The sequence below is a fragment of the Amblyomma americanum genome, chromosome 3, assembly GCF_052857255.1.
Source record: "Amblyomma americanum isolate KBUSLIRL-KWMA chromosome 3, ASM5285725v1, whole genome shotgun sequence".
NCBI lineage: Eukaryota > Metazoa > Arthropoda > Arachnida > Ixodida > Ixodidae > Amblyomma > Amblyomma americanum.
In genome coordinates this window covers 109,035,778-109,051,610 of record NC_135499.1, presented here as the reverse complement: position 1 = coordinate 109,051,610, position 15,833 = coordinate 109,035,778, and the positions used below count along the sequence as shown (strand labels likewise).

Sequence of the window (15,833 nt, the reverse complement as noted above, 5' to 3'; positions counted from 1 at the left end):
GAGCTCTCTGTTGGCTGTATTCACTAAAAGATCCCACCGGTCGCCTTGGTCGGTGGGCTTTGCGTCTTCGAGTATTCATACTCTGTCGTGTACAAGTCCGGTCGTCACCACCAGGATGCTGACTGTTTATCCCGATACCCTGTGGAGCCACCTGACCTTGAAGACGCTGAGACCCTACTCTGCCTATCACCTATCACTGCTCTCACCGATATCGCCAACGAACAGCGCAACGACTCATCTTTACAACCTATCTTTGATGGCCTCCGCTCTGCAAACCGATCTCCGTCTCTGCAATTTTATGTGCTCCAGAATGGCATTTTGTATCGCCGCAACCTACGCTCCGACGGTCCTCCGCTGCTCCTTGTCATACCCCAACATCTACGTTCTTCTGTCCTTGAGGAATTGCACCATCTGCCGACAGCCGGCCACCTGGGCGTGTCCCGCACGTACGCTCGAGTGCGGCAACGCTTCTTTTGGCCTGGTCTGTATCGTTCCGTCAAGCGTTACGTTGCCGCTGGCGACCTGTGTCAACGCCGGAAAAGGCCCTCCACTTTTCCTGCCGGTCTTCTACAACCCATCGACGCACCTCCGGAACCTTTTCACCGTGTTGGCCTCGACCTTCTTGGCCCTTTGCCCACGTCCCTCTCCGGTAACAAGTGGATCGCTGTCGCAACTGATTATACGACTCGGTACGCCATCACGCGTGCTTTGCCCACCAGCTGCGCTACCGATGTCGCCGATTTTCTTCTCCAAGACGTAATTCTTCACCATGGCGCCCCTCGTCAACTGTTCACCGACCGCGGTCGTTATTTTCTGTCCAGAGTGATTGATGACATTCTTCGTCCGTGTGCCACGCAACACCAGCTCGCGACAGCTTACCATCCAACGGGCTTACGGAACGGTTCAACCGCACGCTCACCGATATGTTAGCAATGTACGTCTCACCGGACCACCGCGATTGGGACGCAGCCTTGCCTTATGTGACATTTGCATATAACTCTTCACGGCATGACACAACAGGCTATTCCCCTTTCTACCTTTTGTTTGGTAGGCACCCCCTATTGCCTTTGGACACACTCATGCCGCCTTCTTCAGTCCCCACCACTGCTTACGCTCAGGACGCCATCGCCCAGGCCACGCTGGCTCGCCAAATAGCCCGTAGTCGGCTCCGTGCCTCTCAAGATTCCCAGAAGTCCGCCTACGACCACCGGCACCGGGCCGTCGAATATCACCCCGGATCACTCGTCCTTCTCTGGACGCCGTCGCGCAGCGTCGGTCTCTCCGAGAAGCTCCTTTCTCACTACCGTGGCCCTTACCGTGTGGTGCGCCGAGTCACCGACGTGAACCATGAAATTGCTCCCCTTGCGTCCTCGTCCTCTGGCCCCTCTACCGACGTCGTCCATGTATGCCGCCTCAAACCTTATCACGACGCTCCTACGCCACCACTCTAACGCCGAGACGGCGTTTCATCAGCCGGGGGTCCTGCAGCGGGTAGACGACGACGACGACATTGAGTGAGTGAACGAGTGAACGAGGAAGAAGACGAGAACTCATCTCTGGCTGGTATGTGCCAAATTACTTGAGGAGAAGAAGAAGAATCTCTGGCTGTGTTCTGAGTGCCGCCCATAGCGGTTCATTCGTTTTTGTAAATAACTGTAAATATATTTTTTCCCGCAACAATATCGTCTGTAATGATCATATTATTTAATTTCCACACCTCCCAAGAAAACTGATTTCCTCTTTTCTTTGTCGCTATTCCACACTCCACTAAACAGTGACCAGAAAATTAAACCGGAAATAGTGTAGCTACAGCATTTTGAAATAACGTCCGGCGACACATAAATGCGATCTAGCCGTGCATGGCTTGAGCGCTGAAAATGTGTGGGACACTACTAGCGTGGGACACTACTGCAAAAAACCTAGACGTGAAGCGTCGCCCCATGTTCCCGGTCTCTTCTTCCCCGTCAATTTTTGTTTCCTTCACTGCCAGGACGTCATGCTCCGTTAAAATGCGGTATGCCTGGTTCTGCTTCTTCTTGCTTGCCTGTCCCCTGACGTTAAATGTACCGACTTTTGTGGGGGACGCAGGAGTCATTTTCATACAGAAGAAAGAGGCCGGGAACATGGTGCTTACCCTTCCCGTCTAGCGCGTGGCTAGACGACGTCCTTGACACCGGAGCCATCCGGTGCTGGTTCCAGGCCTGGCTGCCGGGGCGGTTTGTCGTGGGCTCTCCTCTCCGTTGACACATTAGGTTATGGTCGGATGGATGACCGCCTTCCTTGGGTCGTTTTTGCAGGCGGCTCCTCGACACTGGGGGCTGCCGCCTTGTCTCCTTCGGTTCCGGTCTGGGCGTGGGGTCGCTTCGTTGGGGCAGGAAAACTGGTAGTTAGGGCGCCGCTCTGGTCATGGTTCTCCTCGTTCGGAGTCGCTGGCTGGGTTTCTTGGAGCGCCGGCACGCTTACTTCAATACTCGACTCCTCCACCCATTCCTGGAGGATTCTGCCCCTTCAGGTTTCCGTCCGGCATCGCTGCTGGAGGGTCCCGAAAAGTCCGTCGCGCTTGCTTGCTTTTCGGGTCCCCTATGCCCTTTGCAGATTCCTCGGCCTCGGCTATGTCCATCAGGAGTTCCCCAGAGTAGTCTTTCGGCACAGCGTCCGTAACCACCGCATAAGTGCGGACACAGTCGGTATCCGCGTGACCGTACCGCCGACATTTCGAATTGCGGGGAACTTTACATTCACGCCGCACGTGGCTCGTACCGTGGTAGCGCAGGCACTGCAGTGGACGTCCAGGCACCAAGAAAAGAGCCAACTCTCCGGCGACGCGTACCCGGTGTGGTAGGTCACCGACTTTCATACCGGGCTTCAACTTCAGTAGGACAGTTCTTGTCGTTGAGCTCTTGTCATTGACGCCTTGGATCCGCCACCGCTCTCGCGTAACGGCGGACACTTTGCCAAATGCCGCTAATGCCGTCCGGATGTTGTCGTCGGCCACACCATGAAGCATCCAGTGTAGCCGCAGCTTTACTTGCTAGTCTTCCGGGTCGACGATGAGGCTGCGGCGTCTCTTAACTTGCAGCTCATTGAAGGCGAGCAACTTCTTTGCTGCCTCCGTGCTCCGCAGGGCAACCGCCCACACATGGTTGATTTGGTACGCCCCCAACGGACCACATCGGGGAGCGTACCGGTATCGGCCAGGGCGTCGCGGAAATACTCGACCCGAAACGACCTCGCTCGCACGCCTCTGTGCAAAAAAACTGTGTCCAAAACAACACGTCCGGTGGGCGGTTTCGGCAAAATGATCTGGTATTCCCTATCGTCGTTTCCTTCAAGCCTGTTACCGCGGCCGGACTGGGCCGCTATTGCCGCTCCGCCGGAGCTCATGATCCTGCGTCCGCATCGAACGGTAGCCGGAAGTTGAATGACTGCGCCACCGCTCTGCTGATTGCGCTGCACAGCAACGTAGCCTATATTAGAATGCAAATTGTAGTACAGATACAATCTTAGTTGAAAAAAAAAGGATAGAAGAAAAAGAGCAGCAGAGCGTGGTTTCGATCCATGAACCTGCGTGCTGCGCAGCACGCTTCCACTGCGCAACTCTGCTTTTTTTTTCTTTATTACCGACTTGGCGAATACACACAATCGCACAAAAGGCAACACTGCTATATACAAAAAGATAAAAGGACTAGTTTAGTTTTGTCTTGTGCAATGCAGTTAAAAATGCCTCATTGAGGACAGCTCGTCCAGGACCGGTTACCAATCGTGAGGTTCATTTTGTGCCTTGAAAACATGCCTGATGTACATCACACTCTCAGCAAAATACTGTCGAGCGGGACGCATGACCACATGTTCGTGTCTTACATCCATTCTTGTTTTCCACACGCTGTGCATGCACAGCAGCATCATCATGTCACACGGCACTACTTCAGGTGAAGCACATGGCAGAAAACGTATCCCAAAAGGTGTTATCGGCAAATCTTTTCTTAAAGCTCGCTGAAGAATATCCCACAGGAAAACTGCGTCGTGGCAGTCGAGAAAGATATGTTCAATAGTTTCTGGCTTTTTACAGATAATACAGTTAAAGCTCCAATGCACAAAGATACCTTTGCTTTGCAGCCATGGCTTCACTATTAGAGTGCCAGTATGAAACTGAAAGAAAAAAGACTTGGCCGAAGCTCTGGTTGGCATTTTTTTAACTCATATAAGGACATCACGTTCAAAAGCCAATTTATACACAGGACGATACACTGGTACAGGCAAGAACACATCACGTAGGTCCTTATATAACACCTTCCGCGAGACATTGGGCAAATACATTGGGCAAATACATTGGGACATTGGGCAAAAGGATGCGACAACTTCGTGCAAAAATGGACTTAACACCGTTGTGTTTGATACAGTGGACACTATATACTCAGGCAGTGAATGACATAATCGCACTTGTATTATTTTTCTTAGAAAATGATCACTTTGATCGCGCAAGAACAAAACCCGTGAAACTACCTGTTTGAGAAATAAATGCGATAGCCCGAGACCCCCGTTCCGTACGGCATGGAATAGGTTGCATCGGCCTGTACGTTCCCATGTAGAGGCCCATACAAACGTCGCGAAAACTCGGTGCAGCTTCTGCACCGCCGCTCTTACCATGCACAACGCTTGGAAAACATAAAATATTTTAGCAACCAGAAATATATTACACACAGTGGTTCTCTAAACATGGGAAAATTGTGCCCTCCCCATTTAGCTGTCAGAGATTTAACTCGTTGTGTTTCCTCGTCCCAATATTCTTTACTTTTCCGGTAAAGCTTGAGAGGGATTTCAAAGTACTTGCCAGGGGTTATCGTCCATTGCATCTGGCAGAAAAATTCTGGAGTGTGTTCCCAGTCCCCATGCCAGAATCCTAAGCATTTTGTCCGACTTACTGCGCTACCAGTTACCCTACAGAACTCCGCGGTTTCTTTAACAACTTCACGCACACTGTCCTGGTCGGCACAAAACACTGCGATGTCGTCAGCATAGGCGAAAACCCTAACTTCCGCATCAAAGAAGGTATACCCTCGAATGTTTGGTCCCGTAAAGAGTCTCAAACAGAATGGCTCCAAGTAAAGGGCGAAGAGGAGGGGCGAGAGTGACAGCCTTGTCGGGCAGAAGACAGCACTAGTATGCTTTCCCTTAAATCCCTGTTTATGACTAACTTGGCGAGACACTCTTTATACACCATTTTCTCGCCGTCAGTGATAACAGAGCCGACGTTCACATGCTCCAAGAGAGCGAACAGGTAATCGTGTCCGACCCTGTCGAATGCCTTCTGCAGATCTAATTGCAGCATAGCTACGCGATCAAGCATTGCGTCGCAACATTCCAGGACACTTCTTGCTGTGTGTATATATTTGTGAAAATTGACCTCCCTTTAATGACGCATGTCTGGTGCGGACCAACGACTGACGTGATAATATTCTGTAACCGACTGGCAAGCACCTTCATGTATCTTATAGTCAACATTTGTTAGACTTATAGGACGGTAATTTTCGACGCAGAGTAACCTAACAGGGTCCTCAGTTTTGGGTATTAATACTATATGAGAAATCCTGAAAGTCGGAGGTGTCGTATTGTGTTCTTAGCATTCAGCTATCACGCGCTGTAGGCAAGAAGCCATTTCAGCTTTAAAAAACTTGTATATGACGGCACCAAACCCGAACGGCCCCGGCGACTTACCGCACCTAATTCGTCAATGGCTGCTTCTAATTCTGACACACTTATAGGTCTCTCGAGAGTCTGCTTGACGTCATCATCCAGAACAGGCATGAGCGGAAAAAAGTCGGCTCTGAAGTTGCCAATAGCATTTAGTTCCTGGCTAAGCAACTCTCTATAATATTCGAAAAAGGCCCGCTCAACCAACGCCTTTTCACTGGTAACTTGGTTGTGATAACAAATTTTGTTTATCTCTTTTTTCACCGCATGCCGTTTTTCTTTGCTCAGCGCCCGTTTTGTGGGCGTTTCACTCTGCCAGAGCCTCTCGGCACGTGCCCTTATCACCGCGCCACGGTACCTCTCCTCATCAATAACTTCAAGTTTACATTTTTTTCTTTTATTTCTTGCGTGAACGATCCCGGCTTGAAGCTTTCTGCGCTTAACATATAGTTTAGTTGGTTATGGAGCTCTTTTTCTTGTCTTTGATTGTGTCTCGGTACACACGCTCTTTCTATCGCGGCGAGTTTAAGATTACATTTAAACTCTTCCTATTCATATATGAATTTTACCGATGTTCTCAGCAACAAGTCGCTGATATATTCCTTTGTTTAAGCAACAAATATTTCACCTTGCAATAACTTCTCAATGAATTTCCATAGCTCCCAGTTGAATTTTGCCCCTCTTTCCTTTCTACCAAAGGTGACCATAACCAAAGAGTGATCAGAAAAGCTTACATGTCGGATCTGATAACTGCAACAAACTGGCACCAACTCAACAGGGACATACATGCGGTCAAGTCTTGCATGAGAAACACCTTGAAAGTGCGTGAAATTTGCTTGGTCTTCTGGTTTCAGCACAATGCCAATGTCCTCTAGCCCATTTTCATTAACGATTTGCAGTAACAGTTCTGCACCAACGTCCCGTGAAGCTTGTCTAGTAGTTTTGTCTTCCGGTCTGCAGACACAATTAGTCTCCAAGCAATATAATACGCCTTTCACACGCCACGTACGATCGAATACTTTTAAAGAAAGCTTCACGTTCACGACATCTATTCGGTGCATAGACACATACAGCTCTCCGTGGCATTCCAGAAAAAAGAAAATCACAGACAAGCCGCCCCGAGTCACACGTTATCACGGATTCAACTACTGCACTAGAATTACGGATCAAGATAACACAACCCCCCGTCTTTTCCACCGCATGACAAACGCACACGTTTTATGTACCTATTACGGAAAACTTCAACCATACGTTCAGTTTGTTCTACACTTTCAATTTTCGTTTCTTGGACAGCCAGCAGATCGATATCGTTATCCAATAAAAGGCGATTTAGCTTTTGCTGTCTTCGTCTCGTTGAAAGGCCTCTCACATTCAGTGTCGCGGCCCGTAGGCTACTTTCTAGATTGGCCGCCATTGAAAGCATGTGGAAGTCGCCGAAGAAGTTACGCACGTCTAAATTACAGGAAGTCGTGTTGCAAGTCCGTAAATCTCTCGCGTTGTTCAGGTGCACGTCGCAGTAGCCGGAAGGTGACTCCAGGCAGACACTGTTCTCGGTCACCGACCGAGACACCGCTGCTGTGTTTGAAGCGTCACCCTCGCTACAGCGGAGGCGTTGCAGCCGTAGACCTCCGGTCAGGTGGCACATTAGGCTTCGGTTTGAAAGACGGCCACCGTACCTGAAGGGTCTTTAATGGGGGTTGCTCGTTGCCGTCCCCGTCTTTGATGGCTTCTCCGTGCGCTCGTTTTGCTGGCACGCTCGAATTCGGGGGCATGTCGACGTCCTCCGTTTCGCATGCGGTACTCTGCTGCGAATGGGAGGCTGGTTCTCCATCCGAGACGTCGCGTAGCTTTCCTACGTCTGTCGTCGCAGCATCGTCGGGCGTTACGTCCACCACGCCACAGTCCACATTCGGCGTTCAATCCGACTTCGGGAGTTCAGGGGGCGTGTCCTTCGGGGACCCTTTAATGCTACCTTCACGCGTGGCTTCCTCGGCGTCCACCTCATCCATCAGGTGGTCTGCCATCTCACCCTATCGGGCCGGGCCTGCCACACTCGCGAATGTACGCACACACTGGGTCTCGTTCGTCGTGGCCGAAGCGACGGCAGATTCCGCTGCGCGGCACACGGCACTCTCGACGTATATGCCCAGTGCCTCAGCACCGAAGGCAGAGCGGAGCTCTACCAGGGATGTAAACGAGGTCGACATCCTCGGCGACACGTAGCTGGTGCGGAAGGTCCTCAATAGTAAGGCCTGCGTTTAACTTGAGCGTTACGGAACGCGTCGTCGACGCTTTATCGACGCAGCCGCTCACCTTCCACTTGTCTTTAGCTATATCGGTCGCTTTTCCGAAGGGCGCCAACGCCGACCGCACGTCGTCGTCGCGCACACCGTGTAGCAGCCAATACAGCTTCAGCCGGACGCCCTGGTTGCTTGGATCTATGACCACACAGCGGTGCTCCTTGACTTCGAACGCCTCGGCCTGCAAAATCTTCTTTTTCCCTTTTTCGTCCATGAATGTTACCGCCCACACGTGATTCATTTGATAAGCACCTAGGGCAACTATTTCCGGCAGCAGTGACAAACGCGATAGAGCGTCTCGGAAATGTTCAACACGGAAAGGCCGCACTTGAGTGTGGCCATGCAAAAAAACTATTTGAAACTGACGAACCTGTAGGCAGATGTGGCAGAACCAACTGATAATCCTCGTTCGGCTTGTCTGTACACCTGATACCGCGGCCCGGCTGGGCAGCTGAAACCGCTCCTCGGGAGCCCATCGAAGCACGTCCGTCACGCTCGGTGGCCGGAAGACGAATCGCTGCGCAACTGTGCCGATTGCGCTGCACAGCAACTTAGCCTATATTAGAATGCAAATTGTAGTTCAGATAGAATCTTCCTGTTGGAAAAAAAAGGTCAGAACAAAAAACAAAACAAAACGATAGCAGAGCGTGGTTTCCATCCACGGACCTCTGGGTTATGGGCCTAGCGCGCTTTCACTGTGCCACTGTTTTTTTTTCCTTTATTGCCTGTTCTGCGGCCAACAACAATACATGTTTCCACATACATAAATGAAACAGTTGAAAAGGCGCTTGCCGCTCTTTGGCGTGCGCCGGTGTCTAAAAGCGCTTCAAATTGACGAAAGCGTCTAATATCGGCGGCCAGCTTGGCTGCTCGCTGCTTGCATTACACACTTCGCATATGAAAGCCACACTTTCAATAAAGTACTCTCGAGCAGGCCTCGGGTTCAGATCGGCATGATGCACAGCCATCCTAGTGCGCCATATGCTATGGAGGCATAAGGCCATAATCATATCACATGGCACCCTCCTTCATTGTCGGTAGGGAGCAAGCGGATGCCGTACGGCGTGATTGGCAAGTCCTTTTTTATGGTGCGTTGCAGTATGTCCCATAGAAAAACCGCGTCCGAACAGTCAAGAAATATGTGGTCAATGGTCTCCGGTCTTCTACGGTGCAAATAGTTTACAGTCCACGGGGCGAAGATGCCTTTTTGCTCGAGCCACGGCTTGACCGGGAGCGTCGTAGTGTGTACTTGAAAAAAGAAGCTTTTCACAGACGGCCTAACCGGCATCCGCTTTACCCTCTTCAATACATCCTTATTCCCTCCATATGAATACAATGAACGATACATTGGCACTCGCATGCACACATCAACGATATCTTTGTACAGTTTCTTCCGCTTGACATTGCATAGGTACTCTACCGAAAAACGTGCCTGAAGGAAGCGGAAGGACAAAACGACCTCCCGTAAAAATCCGCGCACACTTGGCCCGTTGGCCGGAGTAGATGAGACAACAAAAAACGGCAAATGATCACGCAGTCTGGTTTGAATTACTGTCCGCAGAAATCCATCAGTTTGGTCTCGCACAAGCAGAAACCTGGAAACCACTTGCTTCAAAACAGGTGGGCTAAGCCTAGCCCTCCACTCTTCACTACGCGAAACAGATTGGCGTGACTCGTGCGCTCCCATGTTGAACGCCATATACACAGCAAACACTCGGTGCAGTTTTTGTGATTCGGCGTGCGAGTAGTCTGCGAGGTAGGCCCCCTGAGTACCCCGAAACACACCACTCGGGTGTGGGAGCACGAACTGTGGGCCGGGATGGCGCGAATATAAATGATCCCAAGCCTGCCGTGATTTGGAGTGCTTCCCACCCTGGTGAGTCGTTTGTTGTTTTGCCTGTATCGTCGTCTCGCAGCCGGGCGGGCTTTGCCCCGCAGGCTGCTGAGCAAGACCTGCAGGGCGTTGCGGGGTGGTTTCCCCACGCGTTTTGCCGGGGCACCGCCCCGGTAGACGCGGTTTCCGCGCCTGCCGCTCAGGCAGACGCGGTTGTTGTTTTTTCTCCCGCCCCGGCAGCCGTGGTGTCGGGTCTGGACACTGCATCGGAAGCCAAGAGTGGGGATCGTCGATCGGACAAATCCCCTCCTGATCGGGAAGGATTGGATACTTCCGCCGAGCGTTCAGATTTCTCTGTTTCGCATAGGAGCTCCTTGAGGGGTGATGTCCAGGCCATCAGGTCCCATCCTCGTGTTTCATCGGATCGTGTTTCTCCGGCGGCGTCCGGATCTGTTGTGTCTCCGGCTTCTGGGTCGGATTCCGAGTTTCACTCATGCGACAGTGATGTGCATACGCGGCCCAGAGTGGGGCGCAGGGTGATTATTAGTTCTAGTGATGATAAGGACATTGAACAAAAATCTGTATGTAGTGTTGGCGATGTGGTGACTGCGAAACTTGACCGAAACATCGTTTCACTAGATGCTTCTGGCGCTAGGCGCGGGAAGCGTAGGCTTAGTGATGAACATGATGCATCTTGCCCTAGGCGCAGTGCGTGTAGGAGCGATGTTGAACGGGATGAGAGTGAACCCACTAGTGTGGCTGGGAACTGTTTAGGCCCGTCTACTGCTAGGCAGGACCCGCTTGGGAGATTAAGGAATGAGTTGCTCACCTCAGACTCGGATGATTCATCCTCCGAGATCTCACACAACACCTGCATTGACTTTAATAGGACATTCACCACTCGAGTGGGCCTGAGCCTTCACCGGAAGAGGCACCACCTTGTGGCATACAACGCGGATATTGTGGTTTCCAAAACTAAGCCGCGATGGTTACCAGAAGAGAACTACCGCCTTGCGCTCCGGGAAGCCCAAATCCTGAGGCAGGCCAAACAAGATGGTGTTCACGTTTAAAACATGAATGAACGATTACATGCCATGTTCAGGGGTCGTACATTTGACAGCCGGAAATCACACAGGCGCCACGACGCTTACAAGAGTTTAGTGAAAGAGCTCCTGGCCAGAGATCTCGATCCGATAGCCGAGCCGGCCGGAGCTAACGATACAATGAACACGACACAAAATGCTTCGGGTGAATTTGTACCTTCAAAGTCCGACCGGGATTTGAACTTGGAGGAATTACGAGCATTTGTAAATAAGCCGTGTCGAGGACTTTTGGGGCAGACACCCGCTGGACAATCGCGAAATTGTTTCTGGATAATGAAAATGTCCTTGTACCATTGAACAACTATGTTCGGGAGTACTTCTTCCGGGATGAACCACCAGCTAGAACGGGAAGCCAACCCCGACGACAAATTGTTTTTCACTGTTAAAACACATAAGGTTGACAAGCCCTTTAGGTGCATAGTAAGTGAAAAAGGTACTTGGCAGCGTGAAGTAAGTGTGTTTATTCAAAAGTGTTTGAAATTGGTGGTAGTGGAAGACCCATTCTTGACTAGGAACTCGGATGATATAGTCGCCTACCTACAGGATGCTCCACCTGTAGGCTACACCTTTTCAATTGACGTTGAAAACCTGTTCTTTTCAATACCCCACGATGCCCTGTTTTGCTCCATCAGGTCTTGTATTGAAGGTAGGGGTGTAATAGCTTTTCAGAATGCCTGCGGTATAACGCTGAACAATTTTATGTCTTTACTTGAGTTTTATCTTGGTTCTACCTTTGTATCTTTTAACGATCAGGTCCTTGTTCAGCGCAAAGGAATTTGCATTCGTTCCTGTGGGCACCTGTACTGGCTGACATCTTCTTGTCCAGCATTGACTGTGATCTGGTGCGCTATTTTGACGGTGAGACAACTCTGAAAATATTTAGGTACGTTGATGACTATTTAGTGTTTCTTAAAGATCGACCTGGCGCGACGCACACTGTGATTGTGGAAGAATTTTTGTCGATTTTCAGACGACATGGGAAGGGTCTGACCTTTACTCACGAGTTACCGGAACATGACAAGCTACAGTTTTTAGATATTAACCTGACTTTAACACCAGATCACGTTTGCTGTATGTACTTACCACGTGCACGGAAAGACCTGTTGCCTTTGAGGTCAGCACATTCCAAGACTGTTAAACGGGCTATCGGAACGTATTGCTTGCAGGGCGCCTTGTCGAAGTCTTGCGCTCACCTGGTGCACGAGAGCCTCAATAATCAGGTAATTAGAATGACGAAGGCTGTTTTCCCTGCTTCAATCATTGTTGCAGTGGCAGAGAAGCTTCTGCGCAAACTGAAAGATAGGATGTGCCGGGATAGTGACCGTTCTAAGGAAATGAGGCCAGTGGTTCTACCGTATATTCACAGAATTTCCCACAACTTGAAGAACGTGGCGAAACGCTACGGCGTGCCGGTAGTTTTTACCGCCCCATGCAAGTTGGCCTCATTGTGCCCTCAGGTCATGTCCGGAGGGAAGAGGAAAGCGGACTGCGAGAAGCGTCATGCCACTCGTTTTGTCAGGTGCCAGACGGGTGTCGTATACCAGATTCCCCTCACCTGTGGCAGGGTATACATCGGTCAGAGCGGCCGATGTCTGAATGAGCGCTTAAGGGAACACCAGCGTTCCATGAAATCAGGGACAGGGTCGAATTTACCCCTGCATTGTGGCGCATGCCCGGATGCTACGCGCAATAACCCTTGCCTGCCTTTGCTGACAGATACAAAAGTTTTGAGGAGGAGCCGTGACCAGGTGGCGCGTGAGTTGGCGGAGGCGTTTTGTATCAAACAGAAGGATACAGATTGCGTAAGTGACCCTTCTATAAAACTGTATCAGAATGAAGACAAGTTTTTGGTTTGCACATGTGTGTGATGTGACAGTTTGAAACTATTAAAGGAGTGTCGTGTTGTCAGTAAAGTTAGTCGCGAGTCTGCGCCTGTTGTGTTATCTTCTTGTCCTTGTCTTTTTGTGCGCAGTACCCCCCCCCCTTGTATTTACCATGATTGGCCGACTAGCCCAACAACGTACGCTCTTAAACAAAGGAAGAGCATGAGTAGAAGAAAGAGACTCCAGGATGAATACGCGAAGACTCAGGAGCATTTTAAGAAATGTCAATCCAGATGTGCCAGGGAAATTCTTGATGGCCCGAAGCAGTCGATTGTGAAAGATGTACCGGACTTTCTGCGTACGTGGAAGAGAGTCATGGAGTCCGAGCCACCGGCCTCCCAACTCGGATCTGTAGGGAAGGATGGGGTTAATAATAATAATAATAATTGGTTTTGGGGGAAAGGAAATGGCGCAGTATCTGTCTCGTATATCGTTGGACACCTGAACCGCACCGTAAGGGAAGGGATAAAGGAGGGAGTGAAAGAAGAAAGGAAGAATATGTGCCGTAGTGGAGGACTCCGGAATAATTTCGACCACCTGGGGATCTTTAACGTGCACTGACATCGTACAGCACACGGCCGCCTTAGCGTTGAAGTTTCCATTTTTCAACCCGTTACAACCGGTGAACTGAAGGCGGCATTGCCTCGACTGGACTCGGCCCCGGGACCGGATGGTTTCACTGCTCGAGAACTTCGGGGCGTGCCGGTTCCCGTGCTTAAGGTTGTTCTGACATTGTTGATGTTGGTGGGGAGGCTGCCGGTATGCCTGAAAGGGGCTCGAACCATCTTATCCCCAAAAAAGCAGATGCGAGTGAGCCAGGGGATTCCCACCCAATAAGTGTAGCCCCCATATTGCTTCGTCTGTTTCATAAGGTGTTGGCGACGAGATTGATGAATGCAATTCCTCTTGATCTCAAGCAACGCGCCTTTATGCCAGTTGATGGAAGCGCTGAGAATGTGCACCTTTTGGCTGGTGTAATACACGAGGCGAAGCGCAGCTATGAACAACCGTATATGGCAACACTGGACAAAGCGAAAGCATTTGACCGACTAACGACGGCAGCCATTCTAGAGGGTCTTCAGAGAAATCACTGGACGAGCCGTTCCTACGATATGTCCGTGACTTCTACGAAGGCGCCGAAACAGCCCTGACCTTTCAGGGGTCTTCGCAGTATGTCAAGCCAACCAGAGGGGTTCGGCAGGGTGACCCGTTATCCCCCATGTTCTTCAACTTGGTGTTAGATGGTTGGCTGGTGGTTTGCCCTCCGGAGGTCGGATTCAAGAGTGGCCCATTGACAGTAAATTCCATGGCATTCGCGGACGATATGATAATAATGGCATCGACCCCGGAGGGCCTGCAGGAACAACTTGATTCCTTGTACGCCTACCTGACTCCCAGAGGATTGACCATCAACCCCGCAAAGAGCCTAACAGTACCGTACCTTCCTGATGCTAAGAGGAAAATCACCAAAGTGGATACCTCAAGACAATTCACCATTGGAGGAGACGACATACCTGTGGCGGAGGTTGACACGTCCTGGCGCTTCCTGGGCTTGACATTTTCACCCATCGGGTTGTCACCAGCAGACATCATCTCTGAGTTGAAAGGTTTGCTGGATGGATGGATGGATGGATGGATGGATACGGCTGAACCCTTTACATCGGGCGGTGGCTCAAGCCACCTAGCCATGTCTTGTGAAATTTTACTCCTGTCTTGCTTTTAGCCACCAATCAGATAACCTTCGCTTGGTTACTTCTAACCTCTTAAAATCCACTTTCCCTTCACTATCCCTAAACCCCAATGCCTTGGGTAAGTCAGCCCCGCTGCCTTCCACTGTAGGGTGAAGCCCTTTACAGAAAAGTATCAAGTGTTCAGCCGTTTCCTCCTCCTCTCCGCATGCAATGCACAAAGTGTCTATCTCCTGGTACCTGACTCTATACTTCTTAGTCCGCAAAACTCCAGTCCTGGCCTCAAACAACAAAGAACTTCCCCTACAATTATCATAGATATTTTCTTTGACAATTTCCTGTTTAAAGGTCCGGTATGTTTCTAGTGCCGATTTCGTCAGCATCCCTGTTTTCCACAAAGCTCTCTCTGTTCCTTTAACCTTTTTCTTAACCGATAATTGCTGATTTGCCCCCTTACTGCTGTCCAGATATTTGCTTGTCAATTTTCTAGTTCGCTTTCTCCATTTCGTGTCAACATTCTTTATATACAGGTATCTGAAAACTTTCCTAGCCCACCGCTTTTCCTCCATCCTTCTCAATCGTTCCTCAAATGCTATCTTACTGCTAGCCTCTCTGCTCTCGAAAGACGCCCATCCCATATCACCCTGTACCCCCTGATTTGGTGTATTGCCATGTGCTCCCAAAGCTAACCTCCCTACTCCCCGTTGCCTAATTTCCAGCCTTGCTTGAACATCTGGCCTCATACACAGGACCGCATTCCCGAAGGTCAGGCTAGGGACCATCACCCCTTTCCAGATCCCTCTTACCACCTCATACCTATTGTAATTCCACAGTGCCCTATTTTTCATGACAGCTGCATTCCTACTAGCTTTATTCATTACATATTTTTCATGCTCTGTCAGATACTCAACACTGTTATTTATCCACACCCCAAGATACTTGTACTCATTCACTACCTTTAGCACGAACTCCTGTATTCTATGCTCGCCGCCCTCTTCATTAAATGTCATGACTGCAGATTTTTCCTTACTATACTTGAAGCCTAATCTATCTCCCTCTGTACTGCATATGTCTAACAACTTCTGCAGGTCTTCCTTGTTGTCAGCCATTATCACTATATCGTCCGCATATATTAGTCCCGGTAATGTCTGTTTAATCAATTCCCCTTGCTTGAAAAAAGATAGGTTGAAACCTAGTCCGCTCCCCTCTAGCTTGGCCTCCAAACCTTGCAGGTACAACATGAACAACAAAGGGGACAGAGGACATCCTTGTCTAAGCCCCCGCTGTATCTCTACAGGCCCTGATACATTTTTTTCCCATTTTATGAGCACTCT

At 50.1% G+C, this 15,833-nt stretch overlaps 2 pseudogenes; both read right to left on the bottom strand.

Annotated features, from left to right (window-relative positions):
- LOC144123975 (uncharacterized) overlaps positions 1–7,463 on the bottom strand; it is a 32,321-nt pseudogene extending 24,858 nt beyond the window's left edge.
- Positions 7,464–7,607: 144 nt separating this feature from the next.
- Positions 7,608–8,467, bottom strand: LOC144123974 (uncharacterized; annotated as a pseudogene).
- Between the last annotated feature and the right edge of the window lie 7,366 nt (positions 8,468–15,833).